Here is a 17490-nt window from a genome sequence, read left to right as displayed (position 1 = left end):
AGGACGTGAGACATGTGAGACGTTAGGTGTGGTTTAAAGATGTTAGAACCTATAGAAACAGAAAACACCTCAGGACGACTGAAAGCGTTCCCATCAGCATCACCCAATGTTGTTGCAGATTCCTGTGTCGAGCAGCAGGTCAGTGAATCTGGTCCACCTGCAGAAACTGGTACTGCAAAACAATCTGACTTACCTGAAACACATCCGAGAGAGACATTCTTCACAAGGTCAGGAAGACAAGTGAAAACACCAGCAAGATACAAGCACTGAATCTGGAACACACATACAGTACACATTTACAATATTCACACACACATTCAGAGGACACGGTTCAAGCTCCTGTCCATCTGCTGACTTAACTTAAAGTTACTGTCATTTACTGCATCTTAGATTTGTTTAGGTTATTCTGCAACATCAAGCTATTCTAATAAATATGGTGTCAAATGTACAGTTCATGTAGTTCAGTTCAGAGACTTCATCTCATTTCCCTTGAGTTTTAAAGCATTATGGTTCGACAGAGTTTGTATGAACGTTGTTGAGAGTCCTGCACAGCCCAAATCATCCTCATTTATAGTTCTATTCATATTAAGAGAAACAAAAATATATGAATTAAAGTGTGGAGATTTCACATGTTCTGTAGCTAAGAGGCAGCCCTAGCTAAGAATCACGCAACTCACCCAAAAGTAATAAAGTGTAAGTGTAGCACAGAGTCGTCCTTCCTCCATACTTTACACTGAGGAACTGAACCGGTTAGCAGAGGGAAAAACGGCCGTGGTGGTCGAGGAGCTCCTCGGCTTTTCCGGGGTCACGCAGACGCCGCCAGTCCCTCTCCGGTGCGGGAGTGGAGACGACGACTCTCGGTGTCCGTCGCGCCGGTAGTGCTGGAGCTCAGACGCCGCGTTGGAGGAGTCACGGGTCAAGCTGGACCACTTCCTTGCAGAGCGGCTGGAAAGCTGGTTTTTCCGCGGTCGCCATGTTTCTCGAGGGTAAAGAGAAAAACGCAAAGCGCGGTTAGTGAGACAGAGGACTGTACAGTAACACAGACAGCACAAGGATTCCAACAAGTGCCTAAGATGAAGAAGACAAAGCTCACATTACGGACTATAAAGCAGGATGGCCGGTCGAAGCTCTGTGTGGAATCACGGCTCGAGCTTTGAAAGCAGGGCCGCATCGAAACAGCAGCTCCGAGTCTCCTGAAAATACCTACGATCACGTGACCGCCGGAAACGAAGCTTCCTTACGTCACTGGAACGCAATCGCGGGTCAATGCGCGTGAGTTTCCGGTCCCGCTGTAGACGAGCTGCATATAATCTGAAATATGTACTTAAATAAAACGGAAATACAGAACATGTGTGAATTTGCTTCACTTTCATGATAAAATTATTGACATTCCTCAGCATTCAAGGGTTTTTACTGGAGACGATGTGAAATGACCTTGAATAAAAACATTTTACAGCTCTATTTCTGTGTTCAACAGATGTACAGTCTACATGCACATTCAACAGTGGTGTTTTTCCCTTAATCTAATAGTGTCAAACATGGCTGTTGTGTTTAGGAGGAGAGTAAAGGAATTACACACTCAGATGAAATTCATTCAGTTAAAGGAAGAAACGCAGTCCGACATCGCTGTATGGAGCAGTTTGGACAAAGCTTATGAACACAAGTGAATCAGGCAGTGGTGGTGTAGTATTGTATTTGTACAACAGGTGGCGCAGTAGAGCTTCAAATGAACCACTTCGGCTTCAAATGGTTAAAAAGCCTCGTTCTGCTCATCCCTAATACAAAGATATGACTGGGAGAAACAAGCAGCAGGAGAGCAAGCGCTGGACCTGTCAGCCGGAAGTGACGTGTCTGTCCAGTAGAGACAGATTTCTTCTACAGTGTTAAAGTTTTCATTTCACTTCATTTATTTTTTAATAAATTCAATTACATCATGATTTCCAGTACTGAAGTTTACACTTTCTGTCTCTCAGTGTTTTCATCTGCAAGCTTTAAAGACGCTGAGAATTAACCTATTTAATAAAATAACAAAATATATAAAATGTTTAAATATGTATGATTTACAGTTTAGTACTATAAATATGTATGATGTACTAAATGTGGATTGTTCATCAAATAAACAACATAGAAATGCTATGGCAGCATATTCTGGACTTTCTAAATGAAATCAAATATGCTAATTAAACAGTGTGTGTACAATTGCATATGAGTGTACAGTGTTTAAAGCGTTATCTAAATGAGGAGCTTTAGCAGTTTTGAGTTTATGGAAGATTTTCCATCTGCAATCCTCATCGTCGCTCCAGCTTTGCCCAAATGAAGCTGTAGTCCAGTTGTGTTGGGACGAGGCGCAGTCACCGGTATCGCCCCTTCCAGTCTGTCAGTCTACTTCAAGGAGGCACCCAGGACAGACGTTCCCGATAGAGCCAGGTGAGTTCATGTGAACTAGCTGCTTTTAAGCTGATCTTTTACCTTATATGTGACCATAAACATACAGCGAATATTTGAAAGCTTGGTTTTCTGGTTTCGTGTGTGTTTGTACTTTAGCTGTACGACTGTAGGAGATAACTTGCTAGCGCTGCTGATGTTCGGCGTTAACTTAGAAACTTCGGGAGCTCTAACCTTTCTAAAAGAGGGGTCTTATTTTCCACGTTGTTGGAAAAGGTCCTGATAAAAACGGACTAACTTTTATATACTGTTTCATCCGACAACACAGGCTTTCTGCCGTTAGCTGTTTTAGCTAATCTTGTTGTTTCCTCCAGTAGGAATATTAGTTAGAGTTAATAGCTGATGCTGAGCTGCATTAGCTCTGTTTAACTCAACTTTACCTCACATATTTCATTAGTTCTTATTTAAGTGTGAATAGAAAACTTCCAGGGTCACATTTTAGCTCTGAAGCGTAATGAAAAAGTACTGATTGCTTTACAGTATCTGAAAGTAGTCCTCCTTCTAAGTAGCAGAATTAAACAGCTCCAGAAGCTGCTGTTTGTCTAGATATTGGGAGGCAGGGGCTAAATCTGGTAGTCCTGCTCATACTTTGGCAACACAAGGTAAAATGAATTTGTGGGTTTTGTTAGATCCTGAAATGTATTTGCAGAGACTCTGAATTGATGTAGTTAATTAGCATGTTTTCCTCTCTGACTAAAACCATTTGGTTTAACCTTAACCTTACTTCTAGCTGTGCTGTAGGAGGTCTCCCACGTGAGACTTCTAAACCTGAGCCATTTCCAGTGTCTACAGCAAGTATGTTTATTTACTATTTTTATCAGACCTCTGTTTATACCAACCAACCACTTAATGAATTCCCTCTTGTATCTACATGCTTTGTCCATATAATCAGCAGAAGCTTCCAGCCAGCAGTAATAAATCTACATGCTTTTTAGGACATTTCTGGGACTTCAGTCATTCTAAGGACAAGATTGTTGACTGCCAATCATCGCCCTCCTACTTTGAGCTCCACCTTTCAGTGGCTACATTTGGTTTAGAAATTTGACACTTAGTTTGTTCCCACCCTAATAAGTATACTCAAGCTCCTCTTTCTCAAGTAAAGTATGGAAAGTGATTCTTTCCATGTCTCCCCTCCTTGTAGCAGACATGGATTGATCCAGTTTATGATTGTGTATCAAGTTCATATACCTAAAACCAAAAGTAAAGAAGTAGTACTGAATTCCACTTGTGACAGATGTAAACGGACACTCACAACAACTGGAATGATTCATAGGATCCTTGATGTGGGAGTCTCTCTTGATTTGTACAGTTATTCTGTTCATTTCAACATTTGAAGGACTGGTAAACATTAAGGTTTAGTTGAAGACTCTTCAGTTTTGTCCTGAGAGGTTTGGGCTTCAAGGTCGTGGCCACATTTAAAAGTTACCCCAACTAAGTGGCTGTAAAAATAATAGAGAACAGCCCTAATTTCCTGCGCCGGGAAGTGGACGTTCTCAGAATAGTGAACCACCCTCACATTGTTCACGTCCATGAAATCTTGAACGAGACGGGCAGGTGTTCATCGTGATTGAGTCTGCCGCAACGGATCTAATGGGAATGTGATCTCCACAAATGGAGTTATGTAATAACTGAAGTTCGGGAGAAGGACCACGCCCAAACTTCTCCCCTCCATTTCTTCACACTATAAAACCGTTCCTCTCCCTTCTCGTTCTCGTGACAAAAACTTGCACAGACCAAGCTGTAACCGCCTATTCTGTGCGTCACTCACCTTCGCCTTTCCCGACATGGATCTCGACATTACCTCGGATGACCAACTCTTCTCTCTCGACCGGCGTTGTCTCTCTCCTGCCCCTCCTCATTCCGCTCTGCGGCTCAGGTCGATTCGTTTCTGTTCTAGCCACTCCTGCTAGTGGGTCTCATCCGGCTCTTCCTGATGCGGCCGCTCTCGTCTCCCTCATTCTGGTTCCCAGCGTTGCCTCGGATCTTCGCTGTCCTCCCCAACTGCACGCGGCTGCTCTCTGCGTCCCAGACGTACTGCACCCACGCCGGCTTCTCCCGTGCCTCTGGTGCTTCCACGCGCCTCTTCTTTGAAGTCCAGTTCCCCTCGCATCTTGGATTAGACCGTTGTCAAGCTCCAGAAGGTTCTCCAAGACCGTAGGGTCTCCTTCACTCACTCTGCTCCCAAGGCTGAATTTTTGTAACGCTGTATCTCTCCTCCTTAGGAGGTAAACAACCCGCTTTCTGAGTCGGATTTCCGTCTCAGCTATGCCACTGTGGACCACGACATCGCCTTGATTAAACTGTCTGGCCGTGGTGCTTGGCTGTCCAAGGCTGATGTCGTCTCAGCCACATCATCCCCATGGATGCCAAAACGTGGTCCAAACAGTACCCCAACCAAGTGACTCTAAAAATATTGCATATGGTGATGAACTCGGATGAGGATTCTGATTTCCTGCCCCGGGAACTTGATATTCTCTAGTAGGGATCCTCTCTCACATCATTCACATCCATGACATTTCAATATCCTCATCAACCAGCCAAAACCGGGTTCTTCCAGCTCCTCAGTGCCACAATCTATCTGCACCAGCAGGACTTTCTCACTCGTGACCACAAAAGTGAAAATGTACTGCTGACTGCTGATGACCAGGTCAAACTTCAGTTTTGGTAATAATACAGAATCAATTATTCCTATAAAACATTGTTATAACTTTAAAACAGATGTACACACAGTGAGCTCAAAGTCCTCCATTACTATAGTTACAGCATATTAAATATCAAAGATTGTTACTAAACTAAATATTTTTATACATTTCATGTAATGTCCACTTTGTGCTACAGTTGAAAGGGCAGCTAAGGATTATGTTGTAGAACCGAGCCTCCAGGACACTTGGAAGAAAGCTGAAGACGTTTTTCAGGACAAACTCTGTGGTGCACAACACCTTCTCTTTTTCCCAGCAGGATGCTCATCATTCTGCTTCCTCTGCAGAAGTTTCTGCTTCTTCGTGTTCCCAGCAGGCTTGTGAGGATGTGCTCTGTGGGGCAGTGGTGGAGGCAGAAGCTGTACTCACACAGTCCACCATGAAGCAAAGAACCAGGAGGCTAAAGTTTAAGGTATGTGAGCTGAGTGGTGAGTAAATAAATATATTTGTTGTTTAATCTTTTTTTTTATTGTGTCCCTCCCACAGATCCTGACAAAGTCAACAAGGGTACACCCCTTGTAGCCCTCAAGCATGGATCTAAGTGTTGACCTACTGGCTGGGTTCAATTAGGAAAGTCCTGCTTCGTGGGTCGTTGTTGAGCTAGAACCGTTGCTCCCACAGTGATGCAGGAAACCAGGAGACCGAGGCTTCAACTCCCCTTCAGATTATTATTATTATTATTATTAACTAGCATCAAACTCTGAGGTATTTGATGTTATCCACATCACTTGACATGTTCTAGATAATCTGTCATGTTGTCTCTCAAGCAGATCCTGAAGACAAGGAAGACTATACCTCTTGTAGCCAGTTAGAGATGTCCAGTACGATTCCAGGTAACTTTCAGTGTTTGTTTAAACTGTGGTGAACATCATGAACCCTTTTAACCTCTGAAACACCACAGGAACTCATTCCTCACTCCTCTACCTTTAGAAGGATTTGGGCAGTGTGTGCTGTATTCCATGTCCTTGCTGAATAATAATCCTTAGAATGTCAAAGTCTGGGAGTTTAAGAGGTGAAGGAATAAAGGCCCTAAGAAGGTTCATGTCTTCTACGTGACACAAATGTCTTTCACAACAGGAGAGATGTCTAATACACAACTTTCCATTTTGAACTTCAGTTTCAGGGAGCATCAGGTCCTCTCAAGAACCAATTCAGCTACCAGCCCTCATCAGAGAACAGTCTTCAGAGAAATCCCCCTACTGACATTTATAAGAACTAAATGTGTTGTTGATCAGCTTCACCACCCCAGGAGGATTCATCATTTTCAAGCTTTACATTCAAGCAAAGTACTTTATTAGAAATTAGAAACAGAAAAAAAAACTTAAACGAAGTACCAGTCAAACGTTTAGAGACAGCTGGTTGATTGCGTCCTGCGGTGGGTACTCATTTGTCCCGAGTGTCCTCTTTTTTAAAAAGAAAAATACGGTCATCCTAGCATCAAACGTTTCAGTTAATGATCAGCACACATTCGACCAGGTGTGTCCAAACTTTTGACTGTTATTGTTGATCATTCATCCTTTCCAGTACAACCACACAAGGTAAACAGCAGTCTTCCCCATAACAGAAACCCGACACCAAACCAGAACACACCACTTCCACCTAACCTAACACTGTCCACCAGAGCCTCTTCTACTTCCGGCTTCAGCCACTAGATGGAGACACTCAACAAGCCTTCTCCTCTGCTCTCCCAGAGGGAGCTGTCCAGTGCTGCTGGAGTCGAGAGATGCCATGCTGCATATTCGTCTCACGTCCTTTCAATCCCCGAGTGTTTCAGGAAGCATATTCTCTCGAGAGCGAGAAGACACAGGACATGAGGCTGTATGACGCCTCGCAGCTCCCCCTAAAGGAGTCTTTGTGCTCTACATTACACCTCTCTAGGCAAAGGAAGAGCACAACACCATAGCAGGGTGTGCACAGAACAAGAAGTGGGCTAATAGCCTACTGTCATTGAGAGAGAGGGAGTTTGATCTCTGGGAGGCCACAGCGATCAGAGCCTGAGATCCAAGAAACCTTTTTCACAACAACCCTCACGCTAACCTGCTGTTTGAAGTTTCTGAACATGCTGATGCAGCATTTATCCACAACTGACTAAACTCCTCAACATACAGTTTTTAAGGGTTTCCTCTCCTGTATCTAGACTAAGATTCATTTTTAAAGTATGTGAGATATTTCCTCTTATTGACCATCAGTGTGACCTTCAGTTTAAAATGCAGTCAGTGCAAAAGCTCTACACTCATGCTGCTCAAACACTTGTGGTACTTTTTAATATCAGTGCTGCAATACTTTCATTTCTGCCCCATTGTTGTTTTATAGAAACATGTTAGTGTACAGTGTGTAGAATACACCCTAAATAAACCCTCATAGTTGGAGATGGAAGTGTATGCAGTGTTTAACGTGTGTGTGTGTGTGTGTGTGTGTGTGTTTTCCATTGTAGGAAGAGAACGGGCTGAGATCCTCCTTTTCATCACAACTCGTCCACAGAGAAGCACACGACTAATCAGTTTATCATTAATACACACATCAGTGCTGAGCAGCGTCTTCATTTCTACACTTTCTTTAGACTCCTCCTTAATGCTTCATCTTTTCCAAACAGCTGTAAAGTTTATATTATTAATATCATGTTCAGGAAAAGAGCCTGAATGAAGAGCTGTTCTGCATTACTGATGTGTTCTGGATGTTTATTTGTTTCTACTCAAAGTAAAATTTAAAACTTCTCTCTGTATTTAGTCCAGGTTTAAGTTTAGACCTGCTGCTCTCAGAACTGACCAGAGTCTCTTCAACAAAAGAATTCAGCATTTCTAAGAAAAACACTATATGACATGAAAAGTATTTGGACACCTGCTTATTTGTTATTTCTTTTAAACTCAAGAGTATTAAAAAGGAGTTTAGCCTGCTTTTGTTGGAGTAACTGTTTCTACTGCCATGAAAGACTTTCTGCTAGATTTTGGAGCATTGCTGTGAGGAATGCATTTAGCAAGAAGAGCATTGGTGAGGTCAGAATATTGGATAATCACCCAACCTCATCTCCAACTCAAAGTTAAAAGTTTCCCCAGCTCACCCTAGAAGTAAAGGACATCATGAGCACCATCATTCCAGAAGTTTATTATTCCTTTATACCTCTCTAGCCCACGATTGGCATTAGGCATGGAGCCGATAGGTTCATGTTTATCTGTTCCAGAGAGTCCTATTCTATTGGCAGTACTTCTTTACAGGGACAGTGTCAGCAATGGGTGCAACTGATTGCTGAATGCATTGATTAAAAAATGGTGTCCAAAAACATTTGGACATATAGTGTGTTACTGTCAGATAATATAAAGAAAATATCTAATAATTACTTAATAAAATAAAGCTCTGCTGAACTGAGGCTTTATAAAAGTCTAAAAACAGGGCAGATCCTTTATCACAAAAATGAGTCTGTAATCAATCAACCCTTTCATGCAGAAATGAGGGAAAAGTGGTTGGATGCTGCTCAGCTTCACAGCTCTACTGCGCCACCTGTTGTACAAATACAATACTACACCACCACTGCCTGATTCACTTGTGTTCATAAGCTTTGTCCAAACTGCTCCATACAGCGATGTCGGACTGCGTTTCTTCCTTTAACTGAATGAATTTCATCTGAGTGTGTAATTCCTTTACTCTCCTCCTAAACAAAACAGCCATGTTTGACACTATTAGATTAAGGGAAAAACAGCACTGTTGAATGTGCATGTAGACTGTACATCTGTTGAACACAGAAATAGAGCTGTAAAATGTTTTTATTCAAGGTCATTTCACATCGTCTCCAGTAAAAACCCTTGAATGCTGAGGAATGTCAATAATTTGATCATGAAAGTGAAGCAAATTCACACATGTTCTGTATTTCCGTTTTATTTAAGTACATATTTCAGATTATATGCAGCTCGTCTACAGCGGGACCGGAAACTCACGCGCATTGAACCGTGATTGCGTTCCAGTGACGTAACGAAGCTTCGTTTCCGGCGATCACGTGATCGTAGGTATTTTCAGGAGACTCGGAGCTGCTGTTTCGATGCGGCCCTGCTTTCAAAGCTCGAGCCGTGATTCCACACAGAGCTTCGACCGGCCATCCTACTTTATAGTCCGTAATGTGAGCTTTGTCTTCTTCATCTTAGGCACTTGTTGGAATCCTTGTGCTGTCTGTGTTACTGTACAGTCCTCTGTCTCACTAACCGCGCTTTGCGTTTTTCTCTTTACCCTCGAGAAACATGGCGACCGCGGAAAAACGAGCTTTCCAGCCGCTCTGCAAGGAAGTCGTCCAGCTTGACCCGTGACTCCTCCAACGCGGCGTCTGAGCTCCAGCACTACCGGCGCGACGGACACCGAGAGTCGTCGTCTCCACTCCCGCACCGGAGAGGGACTGGCGGCGTCTGCGTGACCCCGGAAAAGCCGAGGAGCTCCTCGACCACCACGGCTGTTTTTCCCTCTGCTAACCGGTTCAGTTCCTCAGTGTAAAGTATGGAGGAAGGACGACTCTGTGCTACACTTACACTTTATTACTTTTGGGTGAGCTGCGTGATTCTTAGCTAGGGCTGCCTCTTAGCTACAGAACATGTGAAATCTCCACACTTGAATTCATATATTTTTATTTCTCTTTCTTAATATGAATAGAACTATAAATGAGGATGATTTGGGCTGTGCAGGACTCTCAACAACGTTCATACAAACACTGTCGAACCATAATGCTTTAAAACTCTGAACTGAACTACATGAACTGTACATTTGACACCATATTTATGAGAATAGCTTGATGTTGCAGAATAAACTAAACAAATCTAAGATGCAGTAAATGACAGTAACTTTAAATTCAGTCAGCAGATGGACAGGAGCTTGAACCGTGTCCTCTGAATGTGTGTGTGAATATTGTAAATGTGTACTGTATGTGTGTTCCAGATTCAGTCCTTGTATCTTGCTGGTGTTTTCACTTGTCTTCCTGACCTTGTGAAGAATGTCTCTCTCGGATGTGACTCAGGTAAGTCAGATTGTTTTGCAGTACCAGTTTCTGCAGGTGGACCAGATTCACTGACCTGCGGCTCGACACAGGAATCTGCAACAACATTGGGTGATGCTGATGGGAACTGTTTCAGTCGTCCTGAGGACATGTTTTCTGTTTCTCCTATAGGTTCTTCCATCATGTCTCACGTCCTGGTATTGCTGGTACATCACTGTCAACAATGTGAAATTTAATCTTGCATTTGTGGCCTTTGTGTTCACAGGTGAGCGTTAGCTTTTCCAATGGTGACCTGCAGTGTCTAGAATATGTGAGTGGTTTTTAAGCTGAATTCTGGAGTTTTGTTTTAAATCTGAGTGACTTGTAGACATTTCCTGAGATGACCTTGCATTCAGCACCAGTGTCCAACTTGAAAACAATGTTCTTGTTGTTTAAAGATTTTCAGTCCAGTTATTCTTTTCACTTTTCTTGTGACAGTGTTGATGTTTGTCTAATATTCTGTTTTTCTGATTTCAACTGTTCCAATGAAGAAATCTTCCTGCTCTGCCTTTTTGTTCAACTGCATGATATTTTTTTTCCTCATTTTGCTTTGATTTGTTTTGTTTTACACATTTTTGGTAAAGTGATTTTTCTGTTGCAGGATTTACACACTTGGCTATAGGCAGGACATTGTTTCTGTTTATGTTCATAACCACATCTGGAGCAGCTTGCTTCTGTTGCTTGTTCAGTTTTAGTTGTTTAGATTTGCTCTTCTGTTCAAACCCAACTGTTTGTTTTGTTTCTGTCGTTCTGTTTTGTATTTCATTGAGCACTTTTTCACTTCACTTGATGTCCCTTTATTTGCACAGCAGGTATTCATGGCCTTTGTCTATGTCCAACCTGTTTCTCTCAGCAACCTTGCCCACAATTAGTCTTCCCTAATACCACAAACACTCCTGTCTCTGATTAACGAGTCATGTAACTCACCAAATTCATGGTCTTAAGCCTTTTTCAGGTCTGTGGAAGAAGCCTCTCTGTATGCCTCTCTCGGATGTGACTCAGGTAAGTCAGATTGTTTTGCAGTACCAGTTTCTGCAGGTGGACCGGAATCACTGACCTGCTGCTCGAAACAGGAATCAGCAACAACATTAGGTGATTCTGATGGAAACTCTTTCAGCCATCCTGAGGAGGTGTTTTCTGTTTCTCCTATAGGTTCTTCCATCATCTCTCACGTCCTAGTGTTGCTTGTACATCACTGTCAGCAATGTGAAATTTAATCTTGCATTTTTGGCTTTTGTGTTCACAGGTGAGCGTTAGCTTTCCCAGCGGTGACCTGCAGTGTCTACAATATGGGAGCGGTTTTCAAGCTGAATTCTGGATTTTGTTTCAAAGCTGATTTGTAGATCTGTGCTGTGATGACATTGCATTCAGCCCCAGTGTCCAATCTGAAGACAAAGTTGTTGTTTTTATTTTGATTTTCAGTTCTGTTATTTTCACTTTTGTTGTGACTGTCAATGTTTTTCTGATGTATTGAGTTTTTCTGATTTCAATTGTTCCAATGAAGAAATCTTCCTGCTCTGTCTTTTGTTCAACTGCATGATTTTTTTTTTTTCCTCATTCTGCTCTTTTTTTTCACTTCACTTGATGTCCCTTCATTTGCACAGCAGATATTCTTTGTCTATGTCCAATCTGTTTCTCTCAGCAACCTTGCCCACAATAGGTCTTTCCTAATACCACAAACAGTCCTGTCTCTGATTAACAAGTCACTGAATTCATGGTCTTTCGCCTCTTTCAGATCTGTGGAAGAAGCCTCTCTGTATGCCTCTCTCGGATGTGACTCAGGTAAGTCTGATTGTCTGACCGGCTTCTGCAGATGGACCGGATTCACTGACCTGCGGCTCGACACAGGAATCTGCAACAACATTGGGTGATGCTGATGGGAACTGTTTTTCAGTTGTCCTGAGGTGTTTTCTGTTTCTCCTATAGGTTCTTCCATCTTTAAACCACACCTAACGTCTCATGTCTCACATCCTAGTATTGCTGGTACATCTCTGTCAACAATGTGAAATTCAATCTTGCATTTTTGATTTGAGTTTTGTTTCAAACCTGATTTGTAGATCTGTGCTGCGATGACATTGTCTTCAAGTTGGACACTGGTGCTGAATGCAAAGTTCTTGTTTTATTTTCAGGGCAGTTATTCTATTGACTTTTGTTGTTACAGTGTTGATGTTTATCTAATACTCCTGTTTTTGTTTCTTATTTCAACTGTTCCAATGAAGAAATCTTCCTGCTCTGCCTTTTTGTTCAACTGCATGATTTTTTTTCCCCCCGCCATTCTGTTCTGATGTGTTTTGTTAAACAGAAACAATGTCCTGCTTATGGACAAGTGTGCAAATCCTGTAACAGCAAAATCACTTTACCAAAATTGTGTCTATGTTCATAACCACATCTGGAGAAGAACAGGAACTTGAACTGTGTCCTGTGAATGTGTGTTCTGTTTTCTGTTTCTTCTATAGGTTCTTCCATCTGGCGTCTGGACTGTGAAGAATCGTGGCTGATCATGATAGCAGGTTGCCCTCACTGAATTCTCACCTTGTCCCACATGTATATGCTTGAGTTCTTTCTGTCTGTCATAATAGCTGTTCTACTTGTTTTCTCTACAGCTTATCTTAAATCTGCATTTTGCTTTTCTTCTTTGAATGTCCAGTATGTTTGGATTTTTCCTCATTGGGCCATCCTTCCATGGTCCTTGTGTGTAGTAGCTGCATCTCTGAATCATTTGCTGTTGCCTTTCGTAATGTAATTTAGCCACTGGCTTTCCCTCCTGCAGAACTGCGGCTCCGAAGCCTTCTGAGCTTGCATCTACAGATGGTGTACCAGTACCATGGTGTTACCAGTACCAGAGATTTCAGTTTTTCATAGCTTTGTGCTCGACTTGCCACGGAGTGTCATGCTCAAGCAGTTTTCTGAGAGGTGCACCGGCTTCAGACAGGTTGGGAATAAACTTGGAAAGGTACTGAATCATGCCCATTAATCTCATGAGTGCCTGTTTGTTTTCTGGTGTAGTCATATGTTTTACAGTTCTCACTTTATCTCGATCTGGATTGAGATACCTTCTGCAGCGAGCATATGGCCAATGTACCACATTTGGGATGATCTGATCTTGCACTTTTTGTTGAGTTTCAGGTTCCACTGTCTTTCCCTTTTCAGCACTTGGATGAGTCTGCCGTCATGTTTCCTTGACCGTTTCACCCCAGAGTAAGATATCGTTCGTAACGTTGACGACACCTTCCAGGCCTTTTAATAGTCTGCAATTGACCTTTGGAATGCATCTGAAGCTGAGGACACTCCAAAAGAAAGTCAAAGGAATCTGTATCTTTCAATGGGTATGTTCAGTGTGCAGAGCTTGAAACTTTCATCATGAAGTTTGATCTGCCAAAATCCTCACCACTGTGACCATGCTACTTATCCAGTCGTTCAGTTCATGCTGTTTGGCGATTACACCCCTTTTCTCCATTTTGTGTAGCTCATCAATGATTGTTGTCTTTCAGGGCAATCAGGACTTTTCTTGGTGGATGAATCACTGGTGAGACCATGGGATCTACTTGAATGTGGTGATGTCCTGGTAGGAATCCAAGAACAGTGAACAGATCAATGTCTTTCAGAATGTCATTTTATTTTGTGATTCCATGCACTCTTTCAACCACACCTAACATCTCCCATGTCTCACGTCCTAGTATTGCTGGTACATCACCGTCAACAATATGTGAAATTCAGTTTAGCATTTTTGGCTTTTGTGGTCACAGGTGAGTGGAAGCTTTCCCAACGGTGACATGCAGTGGCCAGAATATGTGAGTACTGTGCTGAATTCTGCAGTTTTTGGTCCCCGAATTCTTCCCGTACGCTTTCAGCTGGATCCTGAGCTCTCGTGAAGAACAAATGGTGAACATAGGGTAGGTTCTTTCTTGACACTCAGTAATCCCTGAACTTGTTTTTCAGCACATTTCTTGTTTCAGTTTCTTTCTCTCTGAATTGTAACATGTTGTAGACCATCACTGCATCTTTCCCTGCGACATGCGGAAAGGTGGCGCATTGTACCATTTCAGACTCCTCAACAATCCCACTCTCGGTAAGAAACAGGTAAAACTTTTGCACCTAAAAATCCAATTTTTGATGAGATTGCCTTGCAAGCACAGTGCTAAAGGTGGCTGCAGCTGTGCCACTTGCTTGTGTGCTGCTTCGACCGTGTTGGGCTGCTGTATCCTTCTTGTGTTTTGCATCAAATTTGTTACTCTGCTGTGTTCTGCTTGAACAGTGATGCTTGTTCTGTATAATAATTTCGCTGCTGTCTTGCTTGTGTTTTTCATCAACGTTATGCTGCTGTGCTCTGCTTAAACGATATTTCGCTACTGTGTTCTGCTTGAACCATGTTGGGCTGCTGTGTCCTGCTTGTGTTCTGCATAAAAGTTGTTATGCTGCTGTGCCCTGCTTAAACGATATTTCGCTACTGTGTTCTGCTTGAACCATGTTGGGCTGCTGTGTCCTGCTTGTGTTCTGCATCAAAATTGTTACGCTGCTGTGCCACTTGCTTGTATTCTGCTTGATTGGTATTTCACTGCTGTGTTCTGCTTGAACAACCTTTCACTACTGTGTTCTGCTTTTACCATGTGGGGCTGCTGTGTCCTGCATCAAAATTGTTTCGCTGCTGTCTTGTGCTTGAACAATATTTTGCTGCTGTGGCACTTGCTTGTGTTCTGCTTGAACTGTGTTTTGCTGCTCTCTCCTGCTTGTGTTCTGCATGAGTGGTTACACTGCTGTGTTTTGTATAAATTGTTTGACTGCTTTGTTGTGCTTGAGCGGTGTAACAATACTGTTCATATTCATATATAAACCTAAACCTTTTCTTCATTATTATTATTATTTTTTTCTTAATTTGTTCTCTCTTCCCCGTGTGCTGAGCTGCCCCCTGAGCTGCTCTTGCCTACCCTGTCCTGCTGTAACCCTTCTAAAAAGTTTTTGCTGTGATTGGGCTGCTGTGTCCTGCTTGTGTTCTGCATAAAAATTGTTACGCTGCTGTGCCCTGCTTGAATGATATTTCAGTACTGTGTTCTGCTTGAACCGTGTTACGCTGCTGTGCCACTTGCTTGTATTCTGCTTTATTGGTGTTTCATTGCTGTGTTCTGCTTGAACAACCTTTCACTGTCATTTCACTGTCAATAATGTGAAATTCATTTAGAATTTTTGGCTTTTGTGTTCACAGGTGAGTGGTAGCTTTCCCAGCGGTGACATGCGGTGGCCAGAATATGTGAGTACTTTGCTGAATTCTGCAGTTTCTGGTCCCCAAATTCCTCCCGTACGCCTCAATGCTTTCAGCTGGACCCTGAGCTCTCATGAAGAGCAAATGGCAAACATAGGGGTAGGTTCTTTCTTGACTCTCAGTAATCCCTGAACTTGTTTTTCAGCGCATTTCTTGATTCAGTTTCTTCCTCACTGCATTGTAACATGTTGTAGACCTTCACTGCATCTTCCCCAGTGATGTGCGGAAAGGAAATCCAATTTTTGACGAGAAGCACAGTGCTGAAGGTGGCTGCAGCTGTGCCACTTGCTTGTGTTCTGCTTGGACCGTATTGGGCTGCTGTGTCCTGCTTGTATTTTGCATCAAACTTGTTACACTGCTGTGTTCTGTTTAATTACGCTGCTGTGTTCTGCTTGAACAGTGTCACTTGTTCTATATAATAATTTCGCTGCTGTCCTGCTTTTTCATCAACATTATGCTGCTGTGCCCTGCTTGAACGGTGCTGGGCTGCTCTTTCCTGCTTGTGTTTTGCATGAAAATGGTTATGCTGCTGTGTCCTGCTTGATTGGTATTTCGCTGCTGTGTCCTGCTTGAACCATGTTGGGCTGCTGTGTTCTGCATGGAAAATTATGCTGCTGTGTTTTTGTTGTGCTTGAGCGGTGTTACGGTGCTGTTCATATTCATATATATAAACCTAAACCTTTTCTTCATTATTTTTATTTTTTCCTTCATTTCTTCTCTCTCCCCCATGTGCTGAGCTGCTGTCTGCTGGTGCGAGTGCATTTGTGTTTGGCTGCTCTTTCCTACCCTGTCCTGCTGTAACATCTCCCATGTCTCACGTCCTAGTATTGCTGGTACATCACCATCAACAATATGTTAAATTCAGTTTAGCATTTTTGGCTTTTGTGTTCACAGGTGAGCGTTAGCTTTCCCAGCGGTGACCTGCAGTGTCTACAATATGGGAGCGGTTTTCAAGCTGAATTCTGGATTTTGTTTCAAAGCTGATTTGTAGATCTGTGCTGTGATGACATTGCATTCAGCCCCAGTGTCCAATCTGAAGACAAAGTTGTTGTTTTTATTTTGATTTTCAGTTCTGTTATTTTCACTTTTGTTGTGACTGTCAATGTTTTTCTGATGTATTGAGTTTTTCTGATTTCAATTGTTCCAATGAAGAAATCTTCCTGCTCTGTCTTTTGTTCAACTGCATGATTTTTTTTTTTTCCTCATTCTGCTCTTTTTTTTCACTTCACTTGATGTCCCTTCATTTGCACAGCAGATATTCTTTGTCTATGTCCAATCTGTTTCTCTCAGCAACCTTGCCCACAATAGGTCTTTCCTAATACCACAAACAGTCCTGTCTCTGATTAACAAGTCACTGAATTCATGGTCTTTCGCCTCTTTCAGATCTGTGGAAGAAGCCTCTCTGTATGCCTCTCTCGGATGTGACTCAGGTAAGTCTGATTGTCTGACCGGCTTCTGCAGATGGACCGGATTCACTGACCTGCGGCTCGACACAGGAATCTGCAACAACATTGGGTGATGCTGATGGGAACTGTTTTTCAGTTGTCCTGAGGTGTTTTCTGTTTCTCCTATAGGTTCTTCCATCTTTAAACCACACCTAACGTCTCATGTCTCACATCCTAGTATTGCTGGTACATCTCTGTCAACAATGTGAAATTCAATCTTGCATTTTTGATTTGAGTTTTGTTTCAAACCTGATTTGTAGATCTGTGCTGCGATGACATTGTCTTCAAGTTGGACACTGGTGCTGAATGCAAAGTTCTTGTTTTATTTTCAGGGCAGTTATTCTATTGACTTTTGTTGTTACAGTGTTGATGTTTATCTAATACTCCTGTTTTTGTTTCTTATTTCAACTGTTCCAATGAAGAAATCTTCCTGCTCTGCCTTTTTGTTCAACTGCATGATTTTTTTTCCCCCCGCCATTCTGTTCTGATGTGTTTTGTTAAACAGAAACAATGTCCTGCTTATGGACAAGTGTGCAAATCCTGTAACAGCAAAATCACTTTACCAAAATTGTGTCTATGTTCATAACCACATCTGGAGAAGAACAGGAACTTGAACTGTGTCCTGTGAATGTGTGT

Source organism: Salminus brasiliensis, chromosome 20 (assembly GCF_030463535.1).
Source record: "Salminus brasiliensis chromosome 20, fSalBra1.hap2, whole genome shotgun sequence".
Lineage (NCBI taxonomy): Eukaryota > Metazoa > Chordata > Actinopteri > Characiformes > Bryconidae > Salminus > Salminus brasiliensis.
The sequence above is the reverse complement of the archived record's forward strand: the minus strand, read 5'-3'. Positions refer to the sequence as shown.